The sequence below is a fragment of the Oryctolagus cuniculus genome, chromosome 15 (genome assembly GCF_964237555.1).
Source record: "Oryctolagus cuniculus chromosome 15, mOryCun1.1, whole genome shotgun sequence".
NCBI classification, from domain to species: Eukaryota; Metazoa; Chordata; class Mammalia; order Lagomorpha; family Leporidae; genus Oryctolagus; species Oryctolagus cuniculus.
The window spans coordinates 88,127,307-88,140,103 of NC_091446.1; the positions used below are offsets into that span (position 1 = coordinate 88,127,307).

At 40.9% G+C, this 12,797-nt stretch overlaps 1 long non-coding RNA gene across 2 annotated transcripts in view; it reads left to right on the top strand.

Annotated features, from left to right (window-relative positions):
- LOC138845445 (uncharacterized) overlaps positions 1–12,797 on the top strand; it is a 93,425-nt gene that overhangs the window by 8,714 nt on the left and 71,914 nt on the right. For both annotated transcript variants that reach the window (XR_011382705.1, XR_011382704.1), the window contains exon 2: positions 38–194. This is a non-coding gene — a long non-coding RNA (uncharacterized lncRNA). The remainder of the gene's footprint in view (positions 1–37; positions 195–12,797) is intronic.

Genomic DNA, 12,797 nt, shown 5'->3' on the forward strand with positions numbered 1-12,797 from the left:
AAGATCATAGAAGTGAAGAAAAATAATTATATTCCAGGGTTGTTTTGGACAGAGTTTTCAGTGGAAATTCTACGGAAAGAAGGGAGTGTCTATGAAGGACTGTGGACACTACAAACATGGAGCAGTGAGCAGTGACACCACCGCCAACTTCCACAAGTGAGAGGCTGGAGGAGAAGCCATCTTCTTGGGACAAGGTGAGAAGAGTCTGTGACAACCCATGTCACTGGTGATACTGCCTGATTGAGAACTTTGTGGACACACTGACTTTGGTTCTGGTTTGTAACTCTGGGAGAGCATATAAGTGCCCACCTTACCCCATTGAAGGAGAGCACATTTTTTTCTTCTCATTCCAGAACAAGGGTGCCTGGCAACTAGCAGGGGGTGTTTTACCTTAATAAGGTGAGTAGAGGCTGCAGCAGCTCAGATGCGTGTGACCAAAGAATTTTATCACAGAAATAAATCCATGGTTCCCATTGACTTTGAGTCTGGCCTTGAGGATTGGCAGAGGGCAGGCACCCTAGGAGGCATTCCCCTTGCTTCACTCTATCATGGGCACCCAGACATAAACTTCCAAGATGAAGCACTGAAAATCAGTGGTTATGGAAATGCCTTTGCTCTCTAGGTGAATGGGGCAGGATCATAAGACTCAGTGGATCCCCTGTTCCCCATAACTGTGGGAGTCCAGTGCTCTATGAGTGTGGGAACTCTGTGACTGTATGGTAAGATGTGAGGTTAGCTGAGTCTCTGGGAAATCAGTGTGTCTGGATTCAGAGGCTCATAGTTGCCTGAATGCTCAGGGTAGGTCATTGCACAGGGTCCCATGCTTATACTGAGGACATCACAGATCCGTGGTGTGGTCCATGCACCTATGGGGTGGGGGTGTGTAGCTAGTGTTGACTCATCTTGGGCATTGATCATCTTGGTAAAAATGAGTTGAGGCTATGATCATGTAAGATGATGTGATCATACCCTACTCCCTGCAAACAATAGAGGAGATCTACCATACCCAGTTTGGATGTCATCCTGGATTCTTGCCCTACTTGAACACTGACTGGAACTCTACTTTGCCACCCTGCACATGTCTCTGGATATCCACTCAAAGAAAAGACACCACACTAAACAACAGAGCATATTTCAAAGATAAAAGACAACAGAGTAGAAAAGCAACAAGTGTTTCCACAAATGCCTACAGATAAATGTAGAAATACAAGAAACATGAACAAGGAAGACAATCTGACTCCCCAAAAGGAATATCACAGTGTATTAATCATAAAATCTGAAGACAAAGGGATTGATGAATTGCCATAAGATTACTCAAAAACACAGAGAAGGAAATGCATGAGTTAAAGCCATTCATATATGACAATAGCTGAAAAACTTTGCCAGAAGATAGAGAGGTTCACAGGAAACCATACTAAATTATTAGAAATGAGAATTCAGTATGTCAAATAAAAATACAGTAGAAAGCCTTAGCAGCATACTTTGTAGGGCAGAAGAAAGAAATAGAAGACAAATCTTTGGAAATAAATAAGACAAATTAGAAACATTGAAAATAATATGAGAACCATGGGATACTATAAAATGTCCTAACATAGATTCTGAACCTTTGTGAATTGAGAGTGGACTAGAAAATCTATTCAGTGAAATAATAGCAGAAAATGCCCCTAGTTTGGAGAAAGATATTGACAGCAATTATACGAAGCACATAAAACTTCTGACAGGGTCAGAAAAGATGTTACCAAGACACATTATAGTTTAACTTTCAAAAGTAAAACATTAAGATCCTAAGGTGTATACAAAACCATGCCAGATTACCTTCAAAAGATGTCCAATTAGACTGGCAGATGATTTCTCATGAAACCCTAAAGGGTAGGAGAGAATGGAGAGACATAGTTCAAGTCTTTTTTTGTTTTAAAGATTTATTTATTTATTTGAAAGTCAGAGTTACACAGAGAGAGAATGAAAGGCAGAGAGAGGTCTTCCATGCAGTGGCTCACTCCCCAGTTGGCTTCAATGGCCAGGGCTGCACTGATCTGAAGCCAGGAGGCAGGAGCTTCTTCCAGGTCTCCTACACGGGACTTGGGCCATAATCCACTGCTTTCCCAAGCCATAACAGAGAGCTGGATCAAAAGTGGAGCATCTGGAACTCAAACCTGCACCCATATGGGATAGGTGCTGTGGGCAGCAGCTTTTTTTTTTTTTTTTTGACAGGCAGAGTTAGAGAGAAAGACAGAGAGAAAGGTCTTCCTTCCATTGTTTCACTCCCAAAATGGCTGCTATGGCCTGTGCACTGCACCGATCTGACCAGGATCCAGGTACCTCCTCCTGGTCTCCCACGTGGTTGCAGGGCCCAAGCACCTGGGCCATCCTCCACTGCCTTCCCAGGCCACAGCAGAGAGCTGGACTGGAAGAGGCGCAACCGGGACAGAACCGGTGCCCCAACCGGGACTAGAACCTGAAGTGCTGGTGCTGCAGGTGGAGGATTGGCCTAGTGAGCCATGGCGCTGACCAACTATAGGCGGCAGCTTTACCCATTATGCCACAGTGCCAGCCCTGATATAGTCCAAGTCTTAAAAAACAACAAAAACAACAAAATTCAACTGAGAATATTATACCCAGCAAAGCCCTTATTTATCAATGAAAGTGAAATAAAGACCTTCTGCAACAAACAGAAATTATAAGAATTTGTTGTAATACATCCAACCTTACAAATGACACTGAAGGATGTGCTGCACACAGAAACAGAGATAATCATCATTATGAAATAATGTGAAGGAAGAACATCTGCTAGTAAAAGTGCAAAGGAATTCCAAAGCAAATAATAGAAATATTTATGGAAAAATGGTAAGACCAGGTCATTACTTACAAATTATAACTTTGAATGTAAGTAACCTAAATTATCCAATTAAAAGATACGGGGTCAGTAAAAACTCAGATACAAATCAAAGAAAACTCAGCTATTTGCTATGTACAAGAAACACACATCACCAACAAAGATATTCAGACTGAAAGTGAAAGATTAAAAAAAGATCTTCATGATATCAGAAAGTAAAACAAGCAGGAACAGCAATTGTAATATCACACAAAATAAACTTTAGCACAACAATTGTTAAAAGAAACAAAGAAGGGTTTTGTGTAATTATTAAGGGATCAATTGAAAAGGAAGATACGGCTGCAGTAAATATGTATCACCGATACCATGGTGCCTGGCAATTTAAAACAAATATTAATGGATCTAAAATGAGACACAGACTTAAATGCAATAATAATAGGTGACTTTAACATTACAGTTTCATCAATGGACAGACCAACTGGAAAAAAAATCAACAAAGAAACAACAGCACTAATCTAATTTGTGGGTCAAATAGTCCTACTTGATATCTACGGAACACTTCATAAAATAGCTGCAGAATACACATACTTTTCATCAGTGAATGGAACTTTCTCAAAAATAGACCATATGCTAGCCCATAAAACAAGTCTCAATTAATTGAAAAAAATTGAAATCATACCATGTATCTTTTCTGAACCCCATAGGATGAAGCTGGAATTAACAACTTTTTGTTTTATTTTTTGACAGGCAGAGTGGACAGTGAGAGAGAGAGACAGAGAGAAAGGTCTTCCTTTGCCATTGGTTCACCCTCCAATGGCCACCGCGGCCGCCGCACTGTGCTGATCCGATGGCAGGAGCCAGGTACTTTTCCTGGTCTCCCATGGGGTGCAGGGCCCAAGTACTTGGGCCATCCTCCACTGCACTCCCTGGCCACAGCAGAGAGCTGGCCTGGAAGAGGGGCAACTGGGACAAAATCCAGCACCCCGACCGGGACTAGAACCTGGTGTGCCGGCGCCACAAGGCGGAGGATTAGCCTAGTGAGCGGTGGCGCCAGCCTAACGACTTAAAACTATAGAAAATATGCAAACAAGTGAAGCCTGAAAAACATGATCCTGAATGAACAGTGGGTCATAAAAGAAATTAAAAAAATGAAAAAAATCATTGAAATGGATGAAAATGACAACACGTCAAAATTTAGTACAGCAAAAGTGGAGGTATGAGAGCAGTTTGTAGAAATTAGTGCTACACTGCGAAATTAGACAGGCATCAAATAAGTGATCAAAAAATGCATCTCAAGGAACTGGAAAAACAAGAACAAAACAAACCTGAAATTAGTAGTATAAAAAATAACTAAAATTAGAGAAGAAATAAAATTTGAAACCTCCAGACCAAAAATAGATACAAATGATCTGTGAAATGAAGAGCTGAATTTTTGAAAAAATAAAATTCATGCACCATTGACCTAACTAGCCATAAAAAGAGAAAATCCAAATTATTTAAAATCAGAGATGAAAAAGTATATGCATTTTTCAAAGTATGAATTCCAAATGACCAATCAACACTGAGAAAAAATTCTCAGAATCACTAGCTATTAGCGAAATTCAAGGAAAACACACAAAAAATCACCTATTAGAATAACTCTCATCCAAAACTTTAAAAAAAATTAAATGTTGGTGAAGATGTGTGGAAAAGGTATGCTAATCCACTGTTGGTGAGAATGTAAACTAGTACAACCATTCTGGAAGACAGCATAAAGATTCCTCAGAAATTTGAAAGCAGACCTACTATATGACCAAAACATCCCGTTCCTGGGCGTTTACCCAAAGGAAATGAAATCAGCATGTGAAAGAGTTATTTGTATCCCCATGCTAATTGCCGCTCAATTCACAATAGCTAAGATATGGAATCAACCCAGATGTCTATAAACTGATGACTGGATAAATAAAATGTAGGGTATATATACATAATGTAATACTACCCAGTCATAAACAATAATGGAAATGATATTTACCTGATGTTATCTGGTTAGGTCCGGATACACAGTTTTGCCATAAAGCAAAATTGAATGATTCAGAGAGATTGAACCACAAGCTAGTGAGCTATGTAAATCAGAATTCTAGTGAATTAAATTAAAATGAGAAATATCTTGTCTGCAGACTCAGTGTTCATGAAGGCCTGACTTCCCTCTATAGGAAGTCACTTAGGTCATCAGAGAGATGCTGTAAAGTTTGGAATGAGACAAAGAATAATGACGTGATTTTAGTATATAAGAGCATTATGCTCAAATAAGCTAACACAACTATCCCTGCAGTAGGAAGAATTTAGTCCTTTCTCAGGATGTTGAACTGATGTGGTTGGAATTTCCGAGACCATTGTTGTGCTGCTTTTCCATTGCTTTTTTTGTGATCCCTTTGACTCTTAGACCTATCAGTGTGATTGATTGTGAACTGAAATTGATCACTTGGACTAGTGAGATTGCATTGGTACATATCACCTTGATGGGATTGTATTGGAATCCTCTGGCATGTTTCTAACTCCACCATTTGGGGCAAGTCAGATTGAGCATGTCCCAAATTGTACATCTCCTCCCTCTCTTATTCCCATTCTTATATTTAACAGGGATCACTTTTCAGTTAAATTTAAACACCTAAGAATAATTGTGTGCTAATTACAGAGTTCAACCAATAGTACTAGAACAAAAAAATTACTAAAAGGGATAAAGTATTAAATTGTACATCAACAGTCAGGACAAGGGCTCATCAAGTCACTGTTTTTCATAGTGTCCATTTCACTTCAACAGGTTTCCCCTTTGGTGCTCAGTTAGTTGTCACCGATCAGGGAGAACATATGATATTTGTCCCTTTGGGACTGGCTTAATTCACTCAGCATGATGTTTTCCAGATTCCTCCATTCTGTTGCAAATGACCGGATTTCATTGTTTTTGACTGCTGTATAGTATTCTATAGAGTACATGTCCCATAATTACTTTATCCAGTCTACTGTTAATGGGCATTTGGGTTGGTCCCAGGTCTTAGCTATTGTAAATTGAGCTGCAGTAAACATTAAGGTGCAGAAAGCTTTTTGTTTGCCAATTTAATTTCCTTTGGGTAAATTCCAAGGAGTGGGATGGCTGGGTTGTACGGTAGGGTTATATTCAGGTTTCTAAGGAATCTCCAGACTGCCTTCCATAGTGGCTTAACCAGTTTGCATTCCCACCAACAGTGGGTTAGCCTCAGAATCAGCCCTTAAGGCATTCGGATCTGGCTGAAGAGCCCATGAGAGTATTTTAGGCATGGAAAGCCAAGACACTCTGGAAAAAAAAAAAGAAGATGTAAATGAAAGATCTCTGCGAGTGAGATCCCAGTGGAAAGAACAGGGCCATCAAAGAAGGAGGTACCTTTCTCTGAAGGGAGGAGAGAACTTCCACTTTGACTTTGACCCTGTCAGAATAAGATCCAAGTTGGTGAACTCAACAGGCTTCCATAACCTTGGCAACTCATGACTAGAGCCTAGGGAGATTACTGACGCCATAAACAAGAGTGTCAAATTTTTAAGTCAACAGCAGGAGTCACTGTGTACTTACTTCTCATGTAGGATCTGTCCTTAATGTGTTGTCCAATGTGAAGTAATGCTATAACTAGTACTGAAACAGTATTTTACACTTTGTGTTTCTGTGTGGGTGCAAACTGTTGAAATATTTACTTAATATATACTAAATTGTTCTTCTCTATATAAAGAGAATTGAAAATGAATCTTGTTGTGAATGGAATGGGAGAGGGAGCAGGAGATGGGAGGGGTGCGAGTGGCAGGGAAATTATGGGGGGGGGAGCCACTCTCATCCATAAACTGTATTTTGGAAACATATTTTCTAAATAAAAGTTAAAAAAAGATAATAGAGTAATATATTTTAGAAATTATTAAGACTAAAATTTCAACACTTACAGAATTCATAAGCATAGACTCAAATACTGATAAATTGTATATACTCTAAAACTTTCTGCAAGCCAAAGATTTTGATTTGCTAATGTAAAGAAAATATAACTTTAGCTTGTTACAACAGTGATTATGTGTAATGACTCCTCCAGAACTTCCCCTTTCTTGGCATACCACGACAATAGTTATTTATATCCCATCAGCATTCCAGAGCATAGTTAACAAAGAAGAGTGAAGAGGTGTAAAAAATTGATTCTGTAACTTCACTAAGAAACCTCACTCAGTTTGGGGTTTGGCTTTAAGACTGTTGGAATGAAGCTGTGGGAATCCACAGCAGGGGCTTCAGGTAATATACTGGGAAGCACATAAAGTTACGATTGTGGAATTGGAGATATGATATTCTGAATTATTTTTATCAATAGGAAATGAAAAACATCATTGGAGGATGATCCCTGGGAGATTAAAATGCTAAAGCAAAGGAGTAATTCAGAGTTGTCATGTATACTTTTTCTATAAAACCTGCAGAGTTTCTGGTTAAAAAGGAATATACAACATTTTTCCTGTCTTGGAAACCCCCTTCAGGCCATTCTGCCAGGATGTCTCTGATTTAAATAACTGTTGCTTTTCTCTCTGCCCTGTCCACTTGGAAATTCTATCATGTGAGACAAAGAACTGAGGTAATCTTTTCTCTGCTGCCATTTTACCCATTACATTTTGGTGCCATGACCCAGATCCCACTCAAGTTCGATTCCAGCCAGCATCTGATCATCTCAACAGATGGTGAGCATGCATGCTGCTCGTCATGGGGCAGCAGGTCCGATAGAGCTCCTCAGGGCCAGCCTGGGGAGCTCGGGGGCCGAGCGGAATGATGAGTGTCAGTGGCAAAGGAATCACACCACAGCCAGTAGATCAGTCAACGCCCAGGGCACAGCCAGGTTCTTGATTTTATTGGGAGGGGAAGAGCTTTTATAGACACAGAAAGGGGGCTGTCCAGGGCAAAGGGAACCGAGCCAACCAGCTGAAAGGTAAGGCAGGACATGAGCCGGGCATGCCCTCAAGGGCCAATCACAGCTGAGGACACATACTGTACATGAATACAGAAGTCTCCTGTCAGGCTAGGTACCTCCCCCGGGGGCCATCTTGGATTGTTGGAAACACTGAGTAACTGGGACACGGAAGTGTGTCAAACTCGAGCAAAGTCTCAGCAGCCTTGTGAAGGCTTAGCAACTATGTTTCCTTTTCAATTGGAGCCCCCCCCCCCCCAACATGCAGACTGCTCTGGCTTCTGTTTTCAGGAGAGTTTCCCTTTCCACATAGCAACTCTCTCTCAAGAACACTGGGCTCCTGCCAGCCAGTTAACAGTGGTTAGCACAGCTGCAGGCCCTAAGACTCAGAGGCTGGGCTTACTAATTAGGCTAGAGTAATCTCCTGGAGCTGAGACTGTGTTCTAATCCCTCCCTCTCCTGTGTGGTTTGACCCTTCATAGGGATGGGACAAGGCCCTGAGAAGAACACTGGCTGAGGTACTTCCCAGTGTGTTCTGAAAATCTCTTGGATGAATCCGAGTCCCTGACAAACCTATATAGGCACTGAGATGTGAAGCAATCCCCCATCCACCTGGCATGGATTAGGCCCTTGTGAGGAACTGGGAGAAAAGACCTTGAGACAACTGATGGGTCCTGGCTGGGGCTATACTCCAGTGCTTCCAGAAAGTTTCTTGTCTGGGCATCAGACTCTAATATCCCAAATGGTGATGGGATGGGAAGTGCATTTTCCTGCACAGCGCAGGTGTCCTGCTCCTTTGGAGCCATCATGAGCCATAAAGTCAGGGGCTCCACTTTTCATACTTCTATTCTCAGCTCTGGGAATGTTGGTTTGGTCCAAATCAGTTTTGGCCCATCCTTTGAAACTGGATGAAAATGTTGGAGTAACTTTGAAAAAACACCAGAGAGTGTTTTTAAAGAACTTGTTGACTAGACACCAGACTTCAACCACCCATTAGGGTGTTGGGTCAAAGACTATTCTTTTTTTTTTTTTTTGAAAGATTTATTTATTTATTTGAAAGTCAGAGTTACACAGAGAGAGGAGAGGCAGAGAGAGAGAGAGAGGTCTTCCATCCAATGGTTCACTCCCCAGATAGCCATAACAGCCGGAGCTATGCCAATCCAAAGCCAGGAGCCAGGAGCTTCTTATGGGTTCCCCACATGGGTGCAGAGACCCAAGGACTTGGGCCATCTCTGTTTTCCCAGGCAATAGCAGAGAGCTGGATTGGAAGTGGAGCAGCCAGGTCTTGAACCGGCACCCATATGGGATGCCAGCACTTCAGGCCAGGGCGCTAACCCACTGTGCCTCTTATGTGTAAGAACAAAAACTGTATTATGTTCTTCCTTCCTCAGAGATCAATTTGTCAGTGACACTGGGCATGACACTGGGCACAGTTTGAGGCAAGGCCTTAGTCTCCAGGCTTCATGCCACAAAGAATCTTTCCTTTACTCCAGATCCTGACAAGATCTCCATCTCTCTGCTCCTCTAAATGCCTTCATTATGTAACCAGATCTCAATCCCTTCAACTTGAACCCCTGGTCCAATTACCAGGAATTTCCTAGATATTTCATTTGTCAATTTTGGGTCATAGTTTAATTACCCCTTTCACAGACAGGCAGCTTTTCAATCTAGACTCTCATTAAATGTAGCTCCCCACATGACCTGTATTTGTGTAGACAAGTCCTAGTATGTCTCTGGTATCCTCTACCTTCCTTCTCAAGTCCCTTCTATTGAGTCCCCTCTGTCAGGTACTCCCAATGTAGTACATAGGGGAAGTTTACTGGGGAGATTTTACCCCCTCACTATGCTTCTTTGTACCTTCACCTGCCTAGTCACCAACCTAAGTGGTAGCTAGGACTAGTACCCTCTCTCCAAATTATGCTTAAAAATACCTATGCTGAAGCTCTTGCTGTGAAGACTGATTGTCGAAATTAGGCCCATTAGATAAGACTAAGGATTAACGGACAGGCAACTATTTTTCCGTATGTGTAAGAACAAAGTTACAGTATATGTTTGAGCAGGCAGAAGTCCATTCTGGCACACCACAAGTAAGAGAACTGATCATTCCTGTGCATGCTATTCTGACAAATATACCCTAGGTTATGGATGTGGAAGGCTGAATGAGAGGGGGTAATACATGGTAATCCCACCCTCACCTTCCTTTCTTCCTGTGGTCTTCAGTGCATGTCTGGATGCCACAGGCAGCAAGAGACTTTTGAGAGATGTCTCAAGCTCAGGAGAGAGAAGAATTGAGGTGGGCTTCCATTTTTAGACTCTCATTCCAGCCAGGAGGCAAACCATCTACACTTTGAGACTCCTTTGACCACTGGGATTACACAAAAATGCCTCATCTTTTTTTTGCACCACCATCTGACCTGGATACAAGTTAGAGGATGGAGAAATTAGCTTAACTGAAAAGTTCCATCCTCTGTGTTCTGACTCCCTGTCTCAGACTCTGTCTCCTGAATGGCTTCTTGCTTCTATTTTCCTGCATGTGCTCCAATATGCATTAAATTATTTTCCAGAATCTGTAACAGAGTCCTGGGGTCCATTTGTTAGTGAGCCGCCAGCATCCCTCTGTTATCATGTTTGAGTGTTGAGGCTTTTAATACCCAGTGGAGGAGAGTTTTCTATTTTTTTAACCAGGCAACCATTGCCCCACTGTAATTTTGCCAATGGGTTTTTAGGCATGAATCCTCAGGTACTATTGAAATATATGTGTGTGTGTGTGTATATATATATATATATATATATATATATTCCATAGGATGAAATCTTGGACTTGAGACACATCCTGGCCTCACTTCTCATACATGAGGCCGGTTTAACTGACAGCCTCACATTACATGATACCAGCATTGGCTTTTGCTCTGCAGTATAATCTTCATGTCCCTTTGCAGGGCATCTAGTTTTTCTCCCTCTAACCTGCCTCTCCACAGGCTCTTACAAAAGCTTCCTTGTAGGTCACTGCCCTTTTTTCCTGCCACCTGTCAGATTCTCCTCCTTAGGACTCTCTCTCTGGAAGGGGTGCCCACCTGCTCTCAATGCTCTCTCCCATTAAATCTAACATAATGGGGGACAATCTTCAGTGGACTTCTCATCCCTGGCACATCAACTCCATCCCACAGTCACCCTTGACCTGTTTTGCAGCTGCCTTTACACTTGCTTGTTTCAGAAGCAGTCCCAAGTAGCTGACTGTTGACTAGGCATCATTAGCATGGGGTGTTTTGGGGGGTAGTAAAAAGAAAATTAAACCAAGTTCAATTAGATTTTAATCTCATGCATGAAAATCTTGGTTCAGCTGTAAATGGACATTGCATTTAAAGGAATTACTCTCTTGCAAATCTAGGAAGACATCTGGCTGAAAAATTGCTTGCAAATGCCAAATTTGTTTCGCAAATTATTTTAACAGGTTTCTAATGAGATGGCAATGGGTAATCCGCACTTCTTATATCCCCTAAGGTGGATTTTGCAATCTCTGGTTTATGTCACTGATATCTAACTAGAGTTTTTACTAACAGGAGTAGAATTCCATATAAGTGTAATTTTGACCTTAATTCAGATAAAGCTATGATATATCAGCATCTTAAGCCTTCTAGGTGTGATTGCTAAATGTAAATTGCCTAAAGATAAATAAGATAAATGTGTCTAAATGTAAACTTTGGTACCCTTGGCATCCTATATTCTATGAAAAGCTATTTGGGTTTGCTAATATGTTTTCATAAATGGTCTATATGAAAAATAATTCAAAACTGCTTGAAAATAACTGAGGTTGAAATTTGATGTGTATCTTATTTAGAAAATGTTGTCTTCATTTGGAGATTTTTAAAGGATTCTTTCAAAATGCAATTCAAGAATATCAGAAGAAACATTTGGAAACTGCCTTAAATTTAAAATTCTGTTTAAAAACAGAAGCATCTCCTTTTAATATTTTTTAATTGATGACTTTGTCAGTTTTCTAGTCAGCTTCAGTCAGATGTTTTCTGTTCCCTAGGTTCCTTTCTTTCTTTCTTTCTTTCTTCTTTCTTTCTTTCTTTCTTTCTTGACAGGCAGAGTGGACAGTGAGAGAGAGAGACAGGGAGAAAGGTCTTCCTTTACCATTGGTTCACCCTCCAATGGCTGCTGTGGCCGGTGCACTGTGCTGATCTGAAGCCAGGAGCCAGGTGCTTCTCCTGGTCTCCCATGGGGTGCAGGGCCCAAGGACTTGGGCCATCCTCCACGGCACTCCTGGGTCACAGCAGAGAGTTGGACTGGAAGAGGGGCAACCGGGACAGAATCCGGTGCCCCAACTGGGACTAGAACCCAGTGTGCCAGTGCTGCAGGTGGAGGATTAGCCTATTGAGCTGCAGCGCTGGCCTGTTCCCTAGTTTTGACTCTGTTAAAATTGTTCCAAGTTATGGGATGATTCCATGTGTTAACTCTTATATTTAAGGTTTTGTTCCAGATTTTTGGATCACCAATGATACCTAAATTTTCTATCCTATTGAGGTAATCTTTTTGTTCTCTAATGCCTCTGTTATGTTCTTATTGTTTAAAACAAATGATTTTTTTATTAAAAGAGACATGGTTAGTTAGAATATATATTTATTCTAAAGCATTTGATCACTTTGCAATCATGATCAAATGTGGTATATATTATGTCATGATGTTAAGAGATCCTATTTATAACAGGTATTTTAAGCACTCTTGGCATCTTGGCAGGCATTAAAAATCAAAGTTCCAAATTCTTGGGTTTTTGGTATTTCCAATTGGGACCTTAGAAATGTCAAATGATATATCTCTCATCTTGCAGAAATCAATTAATTAGGCCATTTGTATTATATTAATGATGCTGTCACAATGTGAAGCAGTGCTAAATTTTAAGTTATGGTATTGTAAAATGCTATTGACACAATATCCAAAAGTTACAAAAAACCTAATGGTTTTGTTGTGCTATCAGACATGATAGTTATCTTAATGAAAAAGGCCCAGAGGCCTAAAAGGGATAA